We start from the raw sequence: 17,838 nt of genomic DNA, 5'->3' as shown, positions 1-17,838 counted from the left end.
AAAGTGGGCAGCCTTGCCTAGTACCCGTTTTATAGTGGAAATGCTTTCAGCATTTCTCCATTCAGTATAATGTTAGCTGTGGTTTTTTTATACACAGCTTTTATTGTGTTGAGAATTGACCCTTCTATACCAATCTTAGTGAGAGTCTTAATCATAAAAGGATGTTGTATTTTATCAATTGCTTTCTACACATCAATTTAAATGATCATATGGTTCTTAACTTTCTTTTTGTTAATGTGGTGTATTATATTTATGGTCTTGCATATGTTGAACCACCCTGCAACCCTAGGATAAAGCTTACCTGGTCGTGATAAATAATCTTTGTTTTATGTTGTTGGATACGATTTGGGAGTATCTTGTTGAGAATTTTTTCATCTATATTCATCAATGATATTGGTCTGTAGTTTTCCTTTTTTGTCCTGTTCTTATCTGTTTTGGGGATGAGGATGATGGAGGCTTCATAAAATGAATTTGAAAGGTTTCCTTCCTTTTGAATCTTTAGAAATAATTTTAGTAGGATAGGGGTTAACTCTTCCTTAAAAGTTTTGTAGAATTCAGAAGTGAAGCCTTCTAGGCCTGGGTTTTTCTTCCTCAGGAGGTTATTTATTACTGAATCAATCTCCTGGCTTGTTATGGGCCGTTTCAGGTTCTCTATGTCCTCCTGATACAATCTTGGTAGATTATATGCATCCAGGAATTTGTCCTTCTCCTCCAAGTTATCTTGTTTGTTGGCATATGGTCGCTCATATTATCCTCTAATGATATTTTGTATTTCTACTATGTCTGTTGTAATATTGCCTGTTTCATCACGTATTTGATTAATCTGGTTTCTTTCTTTCTTCTTTTTGATCAGTCTAGCAAATGGTGTGTTGATCTTGTTAATCTTTTCAAAGAACCATCTTTTGCTTTCATTTATTTTCTGTATGGCTCATTTATTTTCTATTTCAATTCTTTCTGTTCAAAACTTTATTATTTCTTTTTGTCTGGCATTTTGGGGGTTTGTTTGTTGTTGTTTTTCCAATTCCCTGAGGCATGATGATAGGTTGTCTGTTTTCCATCTTTTCATCCTTTTCTTATGCGCACTAATTGCTATGAATTTCCCTCTTATGACTGCTTTTGCCATGTCCCATAGATTATGGACAGTTGTGCACTCATTATCATTTGTTTCCATAAGTTTATTTTTTATTTCAGACTTAATTTATTCAGTAGTGATGAAGTCATTCAGAAGTAGGTTATTCAGTTTCCATGTATTTGTGTATTTTGGGGGTTGTTTCTTGAAATTAATCTTAACTTTAATTTCATCATGGTCAGAGAAAATGCTGGATACAGTTTCTATGCCTTTGAATCTGTAAAGATTTGATTTATGTCCTAGCATATGATCAATGTTTGAAAAGGTTCCATGCTGGGGTGAGAAAAATACATATGTTGTGGACGTAAGGTCAAAAATTCTATGGATATCTGTCAAGCCCATTCGATTTATAGTATCATTTGGGTCCTGTATCTATTTATTTTCTACCAAGAAGATCTGTCTATAGGAGATAATGGGGTGTTGAGATTTCCAACAATTACAGTATTTCTCCCTATCGCTCCTTTTAGCTCCAGCAGGCTTTCCTTCACATATTTAGGTGCACCTGAGTTGGGTGCATAAATATTTATAAGCATTATGTGTTCTTGCTGGATTACCCCATTTGCTATTATGTAATGCCCTTCTTTGTCTCTTCTTACAGTCTTTGTCTTGAAATCTATTTTGTCTGAGATCAATATCGCTACTCCAGCCCTTTCTTGATTTCCATTTACATGGAATATCTTTTTCTAGCCCTTTACTTTTAGTCTATGTATGCAGGCAACAGATAGTTTTCTATTTTTTTTTCTTTTTTGTCCATTCATCCAGTCTATGTCTCTTAATTGGAGAATTTATTCCATTGACATTCAATGTAATTATTGATATTTCCGTACCTGATCTTATTGTTAAATGAGCCATTTTCTTGGTTGCTTTTTGTTCTCATATAACTGTCTGACTTTTTAGTTTTTCTGGTATAGTATTCCCTTCAGAACCTCTTGAAGAGCTGGTCTGGAGTTGGTAAATTCCTTCAAATTTTGTTTATCCAAGAATGCTTTTATCTTTTTTTTCTCCTATGAAAGATAATCTTGGCGGTTATAGTATTCTTGGTTCAAATTGTTTTTCATTCAACACTTTTAACTATATTTCACCATTCTTTCCTTGATGTATTGTTTCTGCCAAGAGGTCCAATGTTAGCCTGATGGGGTTATCTTGGTAAGTAACTTAATGTTTCCCTCTTTCCAACTTTAGTATCTTGTCTTTGTTGTTTTTGCCAATCAGGCTATCATGTAGGTTTGAGAGGTTTTCCTTGGGTTGATGCTACTAGGGGTCCTATGTATTTCTTGGGTCTGGATATTTGAATGTCTTTCTAGGTTTGGAAAGTTTTCTTCCAGGATTACATCGAATAAATTATATAGGCCCTTATAAATTTTGTCTTCTACATTAGGGATTCAATCTTCTGCCTGATATAACCTACTTTTAGTACTTTCAAGGGAGGTTTTGATTTCCTATATCACATTCTTCAACCCTAGAAGTTCCATCTGTTTCTTGTTTAAGGTATCTATTTCTTCCTTCAAATCATGAAAGAACTTCCTCATCTCCTGGAGCTCCTTGTCTCTTTTCTCTTCTATCACAGTTAGTTTGGTCACTACAAATATTCTGAATTCCTTACTCAACATGTCCATGACATCCATTATATTGACTGTGGGTGATGTAGGCTTGATTTCCCTTGGGGTTGAAGCCTTTTGTTGGTTGCTCATACTTCTTGATCCTCTGTAATTGTTCCTAGTCATCAGGTAATCTATATGTTACTTCCTAAATTTTTAAGATATCCCTGAGTATTAAAAGTTGTACAGGATTAGAAAATTGATGATTTCTCTTATGGTTGGCCTACCTGTTTATCACCATTATCATTAACTGTTGCCACTAGTTCTGGATGACCCAAAGTCCTCCCTGTTCTAAGGAGTGGTGAGCCTCCAACTGACCTAATAAGCAACACCACAAGAGCAAAGAAAATCAAAACAAAGAACACTAAAATTCAGAGTCCAAAGGCAAGTGGGGAGGGGCTAGAGGATGAGTGACAGGTCCCAGGCAGATGAGCTTGCAGCCACAGGCAACCTGGTGTCTGAAACTGCTGGCCAGTTCAATCTGGTTTGCAGGTGGGGTGGGGTAGGGAGCGAGTTCATCTTAAAGTTCCATACAACCCCCTGAGGACCAAAGAGGAGTAGGGGTGGGGATGTGCAAAGGTCCTGGGCAGTCGGGCCTGCAAATGCAGGTCATCTGGTGTCCGGAACTGCTGGTCGGCTCAATCGGGTTTGCAGGTGGGGTGGAGTGGCAAGTCTTAACGTTCCACGCAACCAACCTGAGGTCCAAAGAGGAGTAGGGGTGGGGATGCATGAAGGTCCGGGATGGTCGGGCCTGTAGTCGCAGACCGCCTTGTGTCCAGAACTGCTGGCCAGCTCAATCCGCTTTGCAGGTGGAGTGGGGTGGAGAGCGAGTTTGTCTTAAAGTCCCACACAACCAACCTGAGGTCCAATGAGGAGTAGGGGTGGGGATGCGTGAAGGTCTGGGGCAGTCAGGCCTGCAGCCACAGGCCGCCTGTTGTCCAGAACTGCTAAACTCCATAGTTCTTGACAGTTAATAAAAAAAAAACTTTCAAAATTTATAAAAACTCAATTTTAAAGATAATGTTTGAAATATTTGCTATTATTTAGTCTGTGACTCTAACAGAGACAGTGCGGTTTTAAATATTTCTGAGAAAATATTTACATGTCAGGTACTCAAACTGCTGAAAAGCAAACACCCAGCACACAATTCACACATAAACCTTCTCAATTCAGCCCTTCGCACCAAGTATTCTGTGATATCAAAGATCAATCTCTATCAATCTGCTATCAAAGATCAATCTCTTTTTCTTCTTTCAAAGTCTTCCTCAAAATAATTCTCTCATTGTGGCTGCTCTTTTGCAATCTCTACTGACTGCAATGCTGGAGTGGAAAAGTCCAGGTTATCTTATGGTACAAATTCTTTCGTATAGTTTCTCTAATTCTCTCTGCCAGGCAGAACTGTTTATGGTGCCAGGCCATCTTTCCAAGAGGTTCTGTTGGCTTACTTGAAAGCTACCTTAAGTCCATAGTTTTTTTATTTAATCTTCAGTATGACATTCTAGTGAAAGCCCTGTGCAATTACAAACATTTTCAATTTCTGGTTCAAGGCAACAAGTATTATAGAACTTCTGCAAATAACCATTCTGCCACAAATGAAGAATACCTGTAAATATTTTCCAATTCCAGAGGGGTCAGGAAGGGAAAAAAGTTTATGTTTCCATTTCAAAAAAACAAACAAGAAGAAAAAAACATTTTTAACAAATTGCTAATCAAATCCAACAGCTCAAAAGAAAGTTAAATCCTTAATTGGGAAAACAAACCATAGTTAAGAAAAAGATAGTAATGTTTTACTCAAAAAGTCATAAAATTCTATTTCACCAGTTCAGTCTTATGTAATTAATCTCTCTTATGTTGAATTTGCAGTGTTACTATAGTTGAATCTTTCTGTGTAAATCCTAGAATCTAACATTTGACATTATTATTGATATTTCTTGTCCCCAGCATTAAGTTGGTCATTTTCTTGGTTGCTTTTGTTCTCTTATTTCTGTATGTGTGCCTTTAGTTGTCCTGGTAACACACTCTTTTAAGAACTTCTTGAGGAGCTAGTCTGGTGTTGGTAAATTCTTTCAGGTTTTGTTAATCTGAGAATGTTTTTATCTTTTCTTCTCATATGAAGGATAATCTTGCTGGGTATAGTATTTTTGGTTGGAATTTTTTTTTTCCACTTAACACTTTGAATACATTTTCCCATTCTTTACTTGTTCACATTGTTTCTGATGAGAGGTTTGATGTTGGCCTGATGGAATAACCTTTATAAGTAACCTGACATTTCTCTTTCATCAATTTTAGTATCTTGTCTTGGTCTATGGATTTGGCCAATCTGGCTATGATGTGTCTTGGAGAAGATCTTCTTGGCTTGATTCTATTAGGGGACCTTTGTATTTCTTGGGTCTGTATGCTGGGAGCCCTGCTCCAGCCGGGATGGGTTGAGACTTGTACACAGGAAGGTGACATGGGCAAGCAGGAATTCAGGCTGAAACCTCAATGCTTTTTAGCATGTTCTCAGCCTACTACAGTCAGAGCAGACTAAAGATTGCAGCCCCAGTGGCTATCAAACATATGTATTTATTGAGGGATGTTTCACAGAAGTAGGAGGGGTGAGGGGGAAATAAAAGATTTACTCTAAGAAACAGAGTATTCAAAGTATAGGAACAATGACCATAAAACATGAAGTCTGTCTTGTTTAATTAGGTATAATCAATTACATTTCTCAAGATGAAGGAGTCCATTTGTCTGGTGCATTTTCTTCTTAAATCTTGATTACCAGACAGGGCCTTTTTGGATGAGAGGGTCTTGTAGCTCAGGAGACAACACAGGATGTTTGCTTAGCAGTTTTTCATAGTTAACAGCACACGGGAGAAACTGTTTGTAGTTAGGGACTATCTGTTACTTGCCCGAACTAGATAAGAACTTCCAGCTAAGATAGTTACTCTTCCCCCTGGAGCCTTCAGGTTTGTTTATTCTGTTGCTGTTAGCCAGATCTGTCCTTCCTCTATTAACCCATGGGTCCTTGTATTTTATTTGCTGAATTCTTTGTCTGTTAATCAGTGAATTTTTTGCTTTATCTTTGAGTCCCTGTCATGGCTGTGGATATGCTAACTTGGCCTAACATAAGTTAACTTTGGCCTGCAGCTTTAACAAGGGGTATTTACATAAAATTAGCCTTAAACTAACTTAGTCTACATATGCTACTAACACTAATTTGGCTTATACTAACTTAACCTAACAAATGTTAATTTTGGCTTAAAACAGGCAGGTGGGGGAGTCTTAAGTTTCCTGATCCTTGCACATATTAGGAAACTGCATTCCTACAGGATCACTAATTGGCTTTATTGTAAAATTGCAGGAAGGCTGAGGGTGTTATTTTACCCTTGCAGGGTACCATAATAACAGTAAAGCTCATGGCAGAGAAATTGAGTGCAGGCCAGTACAGCAACACAATGGAGATTTGGGACTTGTAAACTGTTGGCCTTACTCACAATTTCTTCCCAGCCTAGTCCTTGCATTAGGCATGGGAGGCAGCCCCTTTATCAGTGTGTGTTGTCTGCATGGTCCCAACATCTGCATATTTGAGTGTCTCTCTAATTTAGAAAGTTTTCTTCCAGGATTTCATGGAATAGGTTATCAATGCCTTTATTAGTTTCCTCACCTTCTGGGATACCAATTATCTGGGTATTTGGGCACTTAATGAGATCTAGTATCTCTCATATAGTATTCTCATATTTTTATGGTCATTTTCTCAGTTTTTTGTTGTTGTTTCTAGGTTAGAGGTTTATCTTCAACGTCCAAAATTCAATATTCTGCATGGACTAATCTGCTTCTAATAATTTCAAAGAAGAATTTGATTTCTTGTATTGTAGCCTTCATCTCTAACAGCTCCATTTGATTCTTTTTTACAGTGTGTTTTTTTCTCTTTCAGATCATGCAAGAACTTCCTCACCTCTTGGAACATGTTGTTTCTTTTCTCTTGCATCTTTTGGAGTTCATTGTCTCTCAGCTCTTGCATCTCATTTAGTTTTGTCACTATGAATATTCTGAATTCTCTATCAGACATTTCCATGAGTTACACCATACTGTCTGTGGATGATGAAGGATTGTTCTTTTCACATAGGGGAGAGATATTTTATTGGTTTCTCATATTTCTTGTGCATCTGCAGTGGTTTCTGGTCATTCTTTGACAAAGTCCTCTACTTGTCTTGAGTGTTTTGGGGGTCTAGGAGGTGAGGTACAGAGCATAACTTTAGTTGCCTTGATCCCTGAACACACCAGGACATATCTCAGACTTAAATGGTTTCTTGTATGAGTGTTTTGGGGGTCTAGGAGATGAGGTTTAGAACATAACTTTAGTCGCTGTGGTTCCTGAACACACCAGGACATGCCTCAGATTTTAAATGGCTTCTTGTCTGAGTGTTTCATGGGCATACCAAAGCATCCTTCTTAATGAGCCTATTTCTCCATTTACTCATTCATTAATTAGGATATATAAGTTCTGCAAAACCTAGTTGACAACCACACTTAAATAAAATGTAACAGAGTTCCAAAAATCTTTCTTGAGGACCACATGCAAATAAAATAACACATCTTAGTGCATCTTAGAAACAAATATCCCTGGTTGGGAACCAGCAGTTAGTGTAATGGCTATGTCACTGGACTCCCACATAGTCAACCGCGGTTCGCGTCCCGGACCCTGTGGCTTAAAACTCACGCCAGGCGCGTGTGCATGCATGCCCAAGATCCTGAGAGGACAATGGAGGAGAAGGGATTGTGGCATGACCATCCCCCCTGGGGGGTGATTTCTTGCTTTCTGTCTCTATGTCTCTCTCTGTCTCTGTCTGTCTGGCAAGTGCCCACCCCCTATAGCGAAAACTTCTCCAAAAAAAAAAAAAAAGAAAAGAAACAAATATCCCTGGTTAAAAAAAAGGCAGGGGAGAAGTATATTAAACAGATTGAAATTCTCCTAACTATTTTTCAGCCCACAGAATGACCAATTAATGGAAGATGAGAGAAATGGGATAGGAAAAGGAGAAGGAGAGAGATGGGGTCAGGGGCAGAGGGATGTAAATTCATGAGTTAGCCAGATATTCACAACGGGAAAGAATTATGAAATTCTATAATGGTCCTTTCCCTTGAGTTTTAAAAGTTTCCCTCTGAATGAGATAGAGATTATAACAGCTCATCAGAGACCGTTCAGAGGCTCATCAGAGCACAATTACCCCAATATGACTCTGGTCTCTGGAAGTTGGCTCCCTCCAATAATCCATTTGTTCCCTTCCTACCTGCTCCCCCACTCCACCTGCTTGGTGTTATCTTGGTTTTGACTACCATTCTGCAATCTAGACTTGGGTCAGGGAGTCAGGGGCTGGGCTTTCAGAAAAGGAAGATGAATATGTCAGGCCCCTGTTGTAAATGCTTTACCTGCTCCATTAGGCTTAGGACCTTGAAACCCAAGCTTGTGGTATTGGTACAGTCAATCCTTCATTTTTCATGGTCCTGATAATTGGAGATTGTTGAAGTTTGGAGATAGTGGTAGAGGAAAGAAAATATAGCCCCTGGTCATGATCATTGTCAATGTCAGATAATCCTAAGACTTCATTTGAACCAGCAGCCTCTATCATTTTTCCCTAGCCTCAAACCAGTAGACAAGACATATTTCCCTTTTATGCTTTTTCTATTTCATTCATGTGGAATAAAATGAGGAAGAACTAGAGGGCTGAGGCTTAGAGGGTGGAGTAGGGCCAAAGTTAACAGGGGTCTCTGAAGAGAGCTGACCAGTAAGGACAAAGGAATAGAAACTTTTCCAGAGTAGCACAGGGACCAGTGGTTAGTGGCTCCCTGATTGCCTCTCCTGATTTCCAACAGAATCCTGAACCGGAAGTGAGGCAGTACTCATTTTGTTCTCCAGGTTTGGAAAACAGATGTCTGGTAGTTTCTTTGGCTTGTACAAGAAGGCAAAGGGCTGATTTAAAACCATTGGGTCCTGTGACTGGATTCTTTACTACCCACAATCCCCAGCCCTGATTGCCAGGCCTCTCTTACTTTTCCAGCTTAGAAAGCAGTATGCCCCATCAAAGTCCTAAGAGTGTGACTACTGGAAGTGGGAGATGGAGATGGGTGAATATGGGGGTAGTGCTCAGTTCTAGGGTCTTCTAACTGCCACTTAATTTGTTCTATCATCCTGCTCTTAATTCCCAAGTGCCCCAGTTCTATACTTTCCTCTTTCCTTACCTTCTGACTCTACCGTCAATTAAACCTCTCTGCTTTTATCTACCTGATCTCAGCTGGATTTTAGAAAATATTCTGTGATTTATTCATACTAAGATGTGCCTGACTGATTTATATGCCCCCAAGTTTCTCTGAGGACACAGTTCTCCCTTTTCAACAGGAATTAATGATACTTATATGACTTTTATGGCTTTTGACTCCCATTTTCACTTTACAGATAAGAAATAAACACACAGGTCTTTGTGCTTTAGGTTATTCATCTATAAACTAAGATAATAGTGATTATTTCATTAAATCCTTTTGAGGATTAAATGAGTTAATGTAACAAAATTCTTAGAACAGATTCTGATGTAGTAAGCCCACAATGTTAGCTATTATTAATTCTGTCAGGACAGAAGCATTATGATGTTGTAAAAAGAGTACCAGACAAGGAGTTAAGAGTGTTGAGTTCTAGTGCTGGCTATTTCACTGTCTTGTATTTCCTTGGACAAGTCTCTGACCTCTCTGGGCATTAGTTTTCCCATCTGTGACATTCAAACTGCACCTCCTCTAGGAAGCCTTCCCTGATTACTTCAGTTTACTCACATCTTTTACTTCAAACTCCCTCAGCAGTCAAAGTTAGAACCATGTAACTGAACACACAGATTTTTTTCTTTTCCTCTTTTTTTTTTTTTTTTTTTTTTTTTTTTTGGCCATAGGGCACACGCACTCACAGGAGAGAGACAGTGAGGAAGAAAGTGAGAAATCACTTTCCAAGGGGGATGACCACACCACAATTCCTTCTCTTCTAATTCTCCTCCTGGGATTTTGGGCATGCATGCATGATTCCATTACCCTATTTCTACACCCTCATCCAATCAGACAATTTTGAGATTTTTGTCCCAACTCTCAGCCTATGCTGAGAGGCCTGCAGGCAAGATGAAATCACTTCCCAGTCTTTCCAATTTGGGAGTGAAGAGGTGAAAATGAAAGCAGGAATAACAAAATATCTTACCCTGAATTGACTTGGCTATGTATTTTCTATATAAAAACAAACAAATATAACTGTTTTGCTGTACTGTTTATTAATCTTAATATTTGAGCTTTACCTATATTGCATCTGTGAGCTTACTGGTAATGTTGGTATTTATAATCATTTCAAAGAACTCAGTCAAAAGCACCTTTTGCTCTCTTAGGCAGATGGTTTTGCAATTTCTCACGCAAGGCATTGAGGGGGATGTATTTTTTTTTTTTGAGGGGATTTCTCTTTTTCTGTAACTGTAAAGTAGGAGCTAGACTAAGGAAGTATCCTGCAAGTGACTTTGAAATTTGACTTTCCAGGATTTAAAGATTATTTCTGTTTTGTCATAAAATTAGGAATATATAAAACAAGAAAGTAAAGGGTGATGTGTATATGTGTATGTACATGTACATACAGGAACAGATGTCAAATGATTTTTACTTCCTTAAGTTCTACTCTGCTCCACAAAACTAGTCCATTTTTGGGAGAGAACAGTTTTTCTTTAAGCTTTTGGCATAATACATATACTTTGAACAGATATGTCATAGAGATTTTCAGCTAAGCAGGCACTGGACAGCTCTGAAAAACAAAAACAAAAATACAAAAACACAGCAAACACCAGACTTGGAGTTTTGTCTTGGCTCTGTAACTTCCATTTATATAACACTTGAGCAAATGATTTTATTTTTTCTGGGCCTCTGTTTCTATTTCTGTACCTTGGAAAGTAGCAATACTATAACTCTTGTCTTCCTCTATAGCATCTTCTGAGGTGGGCACTTTTAAAAATGTATGTCTGGGAATGAATACACATCATAATTTATATCGCTGGACTCCCACTTAGTCAATGATGATCTGAGTCCTAAACCTTGTTGTATAAAACTCACACCAGGCATATGTGTGTGACTGCCCAAGATCCCAAGAGGAAAATGGAGGAGAAGGGATTGTGACGTAGCCATCCCTACAGGGGTGGGGCTGATTTCTGACTTTCTGTTTCTCTGTCTTTCCAGTGAGCACACGTGCCCTATAGCAAAAATTTATATTAAAAAATATATATATATAAAGGCCACCAAAAGGTGTGATGATTACACTGATGGACTCCCACATGGCTAATTGTTGTTTCAATACCAGAACAGAGGGCTTTAAAATACGACTGGGTGTGTATGCATGCATTCCCAAGATCCTGGGACAAGAATGGAGATGAGATTGGGGCATGGCCATCCTCCCTCAGGGGTGATTTACTGTCTCTCTCTTGCTCCAGAAAGTGAATGTGCCCTCAGACAAAAATATAAAAAAAACAAAAGTATATAGAAATAGGCATAAAGAACTGTACAACCCATTTCGGGGTCAGTATCATGGTTGAGAAAGCCCCTATTCAGCACCCTTTTCCTTCAACCTCAACTCCCAGGCCCAAAGGCAGAAAGGACAGGGGTACTATAGGCTTTTTAATAAGCATCTTTATCTAGGCACTCTGCTGATTTCAGGGACCAGAGTCACGGTTGAGAACCTTCCAGCCAAAGCTCCTCTCCTTCAACCTCATTTCCAGACACAAAGATAGAAGTATGAAAATTTATCTATTTTGTCTTTTTCTTTTTTCTATCATTTTCTATCTTTTTCCTTTTTTTCCCTTTCCATTCTCTTGCTAATACTTTACTCTATTCCCCCTCCCCCTCATAGGACAAGGAAACTGCAGGACTTTTAATAACCATCTCCATCTAGTCATTCTACTTCTTTCAGGGACCAGTGTCATGGCTTAGAAGCCCCAAACCAAAGCCCCTCTCCTTCATCCTCACCTGCTAGAAACAAAGGTAAAAAGGTGTGGGATTTTTTTTTTAAATTTTCTTCTTTTTGATTTACTTCTCCCTTATAGGACAGGAGAACTACAGTCATTTTAATAAGCATCTCCATTTAGGCATCTGCCCATTTCAGGGAGCAGCAAGGCTGGAAAGACTCCAGCCAAAGTCCCTCTCCTTTAGCGTCACTTCTCAGACCCAAAGGTATAAAGTACAGTGGACTACAGTCCTTTTAATAGGCTTTTCCATCTAAGTGCTCTGCCCATTTCAAGGGCCAGCATCATGACTGAGAAACCCCCAGTCAGAGCCCCTTCCTTTCAACATCACATCCCAGACCCAAAAGTACAAAGGACAGAACTCTAAGCCTTTCAATAGGCATCCTGCCCATTTTCAGGGACCAATATTTTAGCTTAGAAGTCTCCAGCCAAAATCCCTCTCCTTCATACTCACCTCCTAAAACCATGCAAAATGTTTTGGATTTTTTTTTGGTCATTTTCTCCTTTTTTATTTCCCCTCTTTTTAAAATTTTTTCCTCTTTCCTTTCTCTTGCTAATTCCTTACTCCCCACATAGGACAAAGGAACTGTAATCCGGTTAATAGGCATCTCTATCTAGGCACCCTGCCCAGTTCAGGGACCAGGGTTACAGCTGAGAAGCACCCAGTGAAAGCCCCTCTCCTTCAGCCTCACTTCCCAGACCCAAAGGTAGAAATACATGGGGTGGCAGGAATTTTAATAGTTATCTCCATCTATATGCTCTGCCGATTTCAGGGACCAGCATCACAGCTAAAAAGCCCCCACCTAAAGTCTCTCCCTTTCAACCTTACCTCCCAGTCCCAAAGGTAGAAAGGACAGGGTAACTGCAGATCTTTAAAGAAATATATCCACCTAGGCATCCTGCCCATTTCAAGGACTGGCATCATGGCTGAGAAGCCCCCCAGTGAAAGCCACTCTCCTTCAACCTCACCTCCCAGAAAAAAAAATGTAGAAATTTCCTCATTCTTTTTTACTTTAAAATTTTTTTTTCATTTGCAAATTCTTTACTGCCTCCCCAAAAAGACAGGTGGACTGCAGGCCTTTTAATAGACATCTCCATCTAGGTGCTTTACACACTTCACAGACCAGTGTCATGGCTAAGATGCTCCCAGCAACAGCCCCTCCTCTTCAGTCTCACCTCCCAGACACAAAGGTAGAAAGAACAGAGAAAACTGTAGGCCTTTTAATAAGTATCTTCAACTTTCCAGAAACAAATGTAAAAAGGAATAGGAATTTCTATTATTTTTATTTTTATTTACTTTTTCTTTTTACTTCTCTCTCTCTCTTTTTAAAAATTTTTCACCTTCATTTTCTTGCTAATTCTTAACTCATCCCCAGAGGACAAGTGAAATGCAGGTCTTTTAAATGGTCTAGGTGCCCTGCCCATTTCAGGGACCAGTGTCACAGCTAAGAAGCCCCAGTGAAAGCCCTTCTCCTTTAACTTCATCTCCCAAACCCAAAGGTAAAAAGCACAGGGGAACTATAGGACTTATATAATAGGCATCTACGTCTAGGCATTGTGCCCATTTCAGTGACTAGCATCATGGTTGAGGATCCTAAGCCAAAGCCCCTCTCCTTCCACCTCACCTCTCAGACCCAAATATTAAAAGGACAGGGCAACTGAAGGCCTTTGAAAAGGCATCTCAATCTAGGCACCTCAGCCAATTTCAGGGACCAATGTCATGGCTGAGAAACTCCCAGTCAAAGCCCCTATCATTTATCCTCAACTCCCAAGCCCAAAGGAAAAAAATGTACAAAAATTGATCTCTTTTTTCTTTCTTTTTTTTTTTACCTTTCCTTTCTCTTGCTAATAGTTTACTTAGGATGGGGAAACTGCAGACTTTTTAATAGGCATTTCCATCTAAGCACCCTGCCCATTTCAGTGACCAGTGTCATGACTGAGGTACCTCCCAGCCAAAGCTCCTCTCATTCAAGCTCATTTCCGAGAACCAAAGGTAGAAAGGTATGAGAATTTTTCTCTCTTTTTTTTTTTTTTATCTTTTTCTCCAAATTTGTTTGTATTTTAAAATTTTTGTTTGTTTGTTTGTTTTTTCTTACCTTTCTCTTGCTAATTCTTTACTCTTCTTTCTTCACATAGGAAAAGGGAACTGTAGGTCTTTGTTTAGTTATCTTCATCTAAGCATGCTGCCAATATCAGGGACCAGTATCATGACTGAGAAGCCCCTAGCCAAAGCCCCTCTCCTTAAACCTCATCTGCCAGACCTCATCTACCTTTACCCCAGTAGAAAGGTACACAAAATTTAAAAAAATTTTTTTTCTTCTGTCTCTTTTTTTCTCTTTTATTTTCCTAATTCTTTATTCTCCCCACATAGGGCAGGAGAATGGCAGAATTTGAAATAAGCATTTCCATCTAGGCCTTCTGCCATTTTCATGGACCAGCATTACAACTGAGAAGTCCCCAGCCGAAGTTCCTCTTCTTCCACTGTACCTCCCAGAACCAAAGTTAGAAAGGACAGGGGATGGCAGACCTTTTAATAGGCATCTGCATCTAAGTGCCCTGCCCAATTCAGGGACATCATGGCTGAGAAACCCCAGCCAAGTTCCACTTTTTCAACCTCACTTCTTAGACCCAAAGGAAAAAAGATATGTGGATTTTTTTTTTCCTCTTGGTAATTCTTTGCTCTCTCCACTTAGGACAGGGGAACTGCAGGCCTTTTAATAGGCATCTCCATCGAGGCATCCTGCCCATTTCTGAGACCAGTTTCATGGCTGAGAAGCCCCCAGTCAAAGCCTTTCTCCTTCAACCTCACCTTCCAGACCCAAAAGTAGAATTATACCTTTCTTTCTTTTTTCTTTCTTTTTTTTTCTCTCTCTTTTTCCTCCTTCCCTTTCACTTCCTAATTCTTTACTCTAGTCCCCCCACATAGGATATGGGAACTGCAGGATTTATAATAGGCATCTTCATCTAGCCATCCTGCCCATTTTAGGGACCAGCATCATGGCCGAGACGCCCTCAATCAAAGTCCCTCTCCTTCAACCCCACGTCCCAGACCAAAAGGTAGAAAGGTACAGGAATTTGTCTTTTTTTCCCTTTTTCTCTTTTTTTCTTTCATTTATCTTTATTTAAAAATTGATTTTTCTTTTTTAAATTTTATTTATTTATTTTAATTTTTTTGTAGATTCAATCACATTATTTAGCTTACAAAGTGAACATTTGAATATGTGAACATTTCTCCCTAGTTCAGTTGATCAAAATATCTTTTTTTTTCTTTTCTTTTTTTTTTAACAGAAGTAAGATTTATTGATGAGCATGATTAAGGAAGGGGCAGTACAATGTGAGCCCTCATGAGTGCAAGGCTCACCACTTGTCTAGGGGACCACAGTTAGGGATGTATTTGACACTGCAGCCACCATATCTTCAAATTCATCAGCATTAAACTTGGTAAAACCCCACTATTAGAGATGTGGACTTTCTGGCGGCCAGGGAACTTGAACTTGGCCCTGAGTAGTGCCTCCATCACATGCTCCTTGTTCTGCAGCTTGGTAAAGATGGACATAATAACCTGGCCAATGTAGACCCTGGCCACTGTGCCCTGGGGTTTTCCAAAGACACCCCTCATACCTGTCTGGAGTCTATCAGCTGCCGTACATGACAACATTTTGTTGATGTGGATGACATGGAAAGGGTGGAGCCACACTCAGATATGAAAGCCATCTTTGCCACAATTTTTCGCCATGTATTTGTTTGCACAAATACAGGCAGCCTCCAGGGCCTCTGATGAGAGCTGCTCATATTCATCTGACACCATGTGGCCACAGAGTGGGAATTCATCCACTTTTGCCTTCTTATACCCCAAGTCAAAGATACGGATCTTGGCATCTGGGACACCTCAGCAGAAGCGTGACTTTGGGTACAGCTTGTTCTTACAATACCGGTAACACCGGACAAGGCAGTGGCTCATAGTGACAACAGAATCTTCGGTGGATTCGACCAGCTGAGAGAGTCACCACTTTCCTTCCAGCAGCTGCAGCCTGGTCAATCATTTTCAGTCATAGAGTACTGACACATGGTACATACTAAGTGGGGACATATAATGTCTCTCCTTCATAGGCTGGCTTGCTTCACTCAGCAGTAAATCTTCCATATTATTCCACTTTCTGTCAAAAGCCAGGGTTTTGTTGGTTTTTATGACTGAATAGTATTCCATAGAATATATATGCCACGGTTTTTCAATCCATTCATCTGTACAGGGGCATTTGGATTGGTTCCATGTCTTAGTAATCGTGAATAGTGCCACAATAAACATCGATGTGCAAGCACTTTTCCAATGAAGAATTCTTCTGTCCTTTGGGTAGATACCAAGGAGTTGAATTGCTGGATCAAATGGTAGTTCTATTTGTCTATTTTTGAGGAATCTCCAAATTGTTCTCCACAGTGGCTAGACTAATTTACATTCCCACCAGCAGTGTAAGAGAGTTCACTTTTCACCACACCTCCGCCAACACTTATTATTATTATTTTTTTAATCTTAGACATTCTGACTGGGGTTAGGTGGTATCTCATTGTTTTGATCTGCATTTCCTTTACTATGAGGGATGTTGAGCACTTTTTCATATGCCTTTTGGCTATTCGTATGTCATCTTTAGAGAGTGCTTTTTCCAACTCATTCTCCCATCTTTTAATAGGGCTAATCATCTTTTTCCAAACAGCTGCTTCAGTTCTTTGTGTATTCTGGTAATCAGACCCTTATCTAATATCTAATGCATAATTTACAAAAATATTTTCCCATTCTGAGGGCTGTCAATTCACACTAATTACTGTGTCTTTTGCCAAGCAGAAACTTCTTAGTCTGATGTAATCCCACTTGTCTATTTTGGGGATTATCGACTGTGCTTTGGGGGTCTTATTTAAGAAGGATTTGCCTACCTCAATATTTCCAAGAGTTTCTCTTTCTGCAGGTGAAAATCCAGTTTTTCCAGCACCATTTGCTGAAGAGGTTTTCTTTTCCCACTGTATTGACTGGTACCCCTTGTCAAAAATCAGTTGACTGTATGTTTGGGAATTTATTTCTGGGGACTTTATTCTGTTCCATTGGTCCATGTGTCTGTTTCTGTGCCAGTACCATATTGTTTTGATTACCATACCTTTGTAGTATATTTTTGGGTAAAGGAGTGAGATGCCGCTCACTCCAAAATTCTTGTGAAGAATTGCTTTGTCAAGACAGGGTCTTTTGTGATTCCAGATGAAGAATGTGTCTGGTACTTTGATTGCATTGCATTAAAAATGTAGATAAATTGGGGTAGAATTGTCATTTTGATTTTATTAATTCTTCCAATCCAGGAACATGGGATGTCCTTCCACTTTTTTGTGTCATTTTCAATTTCATTTTTTAGCTTCTCATAGTTTTCCTTGTGGAGGTCTTTAACTTTTATGGTCAGATTTATTCCTAAGTATCTTATACTTTTTGTGGCCATGGTGAATGGAATAACTTTTTTCAGTTCTATCTCAGTATGCCTGTTGTTCATTTATAGAAATGCTATAGATTTCTGTATATCGATTTTGTATCCTGCAACTTTACTGTATTTGTGCATTACTTCTAGAAATTTTTTTATGGAAACCATTGGGTCTTCTATGTATACAATCATGGCCTCCACAAATAGGGAGAGTTTCACCTCTTCTTTGTTTGAATGCCTTTTATTTTTTCCTCTTTTCTGATTGTGTTGGGGAGGACTCCCAGTAGTATATTAAAAAGGAGTGGAGAAAGTGGTCATACTTGCCTTATACCCATTTTTACAGAGAAAACTTTCAGCTTTTTTCCATTCAGGATGATGTTCACTATGGGTTTTTCATAGATAGCTTTTATTGTGTTCAGAAATGATCCTTGTATGCTGATTTTGTTGAGAGTTTTGATCATGAAGGGATGTTGTATCTTATCGAATGCCTTTTCTGCACCAATCAATATGACCATATGGTTCTTATCTTTCTTCCTGTTAATATAGTGTATTCCATTTATGGTTTTGTATATGTCGAACCAACCTTGCATTCCTGGAATAAAGCCTACCTGATCATGGTGTATGATCTTTTTTATAAGTTGTTGGATACG

The 17,838-nt window shown here is 39.0% G+C and overlaps 1 pseudogene; it reads right to left on the bottom strand.

Moving 5' to 3' along the window:
- Window positions 1-15,077: 15,077 nt before the first annotated feature.
- Window positions 15,078-15,696, bottom strand: LOC102485342 (60S ribosomal protein L10-like; annotated as a pseudogene).
- Between the last annotated feature and the right edge of the window lie 2,142 nt (window positions 15,697-17,838).

Source organism: Tupaia chinensis, unplaced genomic scaffold (genome assembly GCF_000334495.1).
Source record: "Tupaia chinensis unplaced genomic scaffold, TupChi_1.0 Scaffold147773_1, whole genome shotgun sequence".
NCBI classification, from domain to species: domain Eukaryota; kingdom Metazoa; phylum Chordata; class Mammalia; order Scandentia; family Tupaiidae; genus Tupaia; species Tupaia belangeri.
Note: the sequence above shows the minus strand (reverse complement) of the source record. Positions and strands in the feature narration are given on the sequence as shown.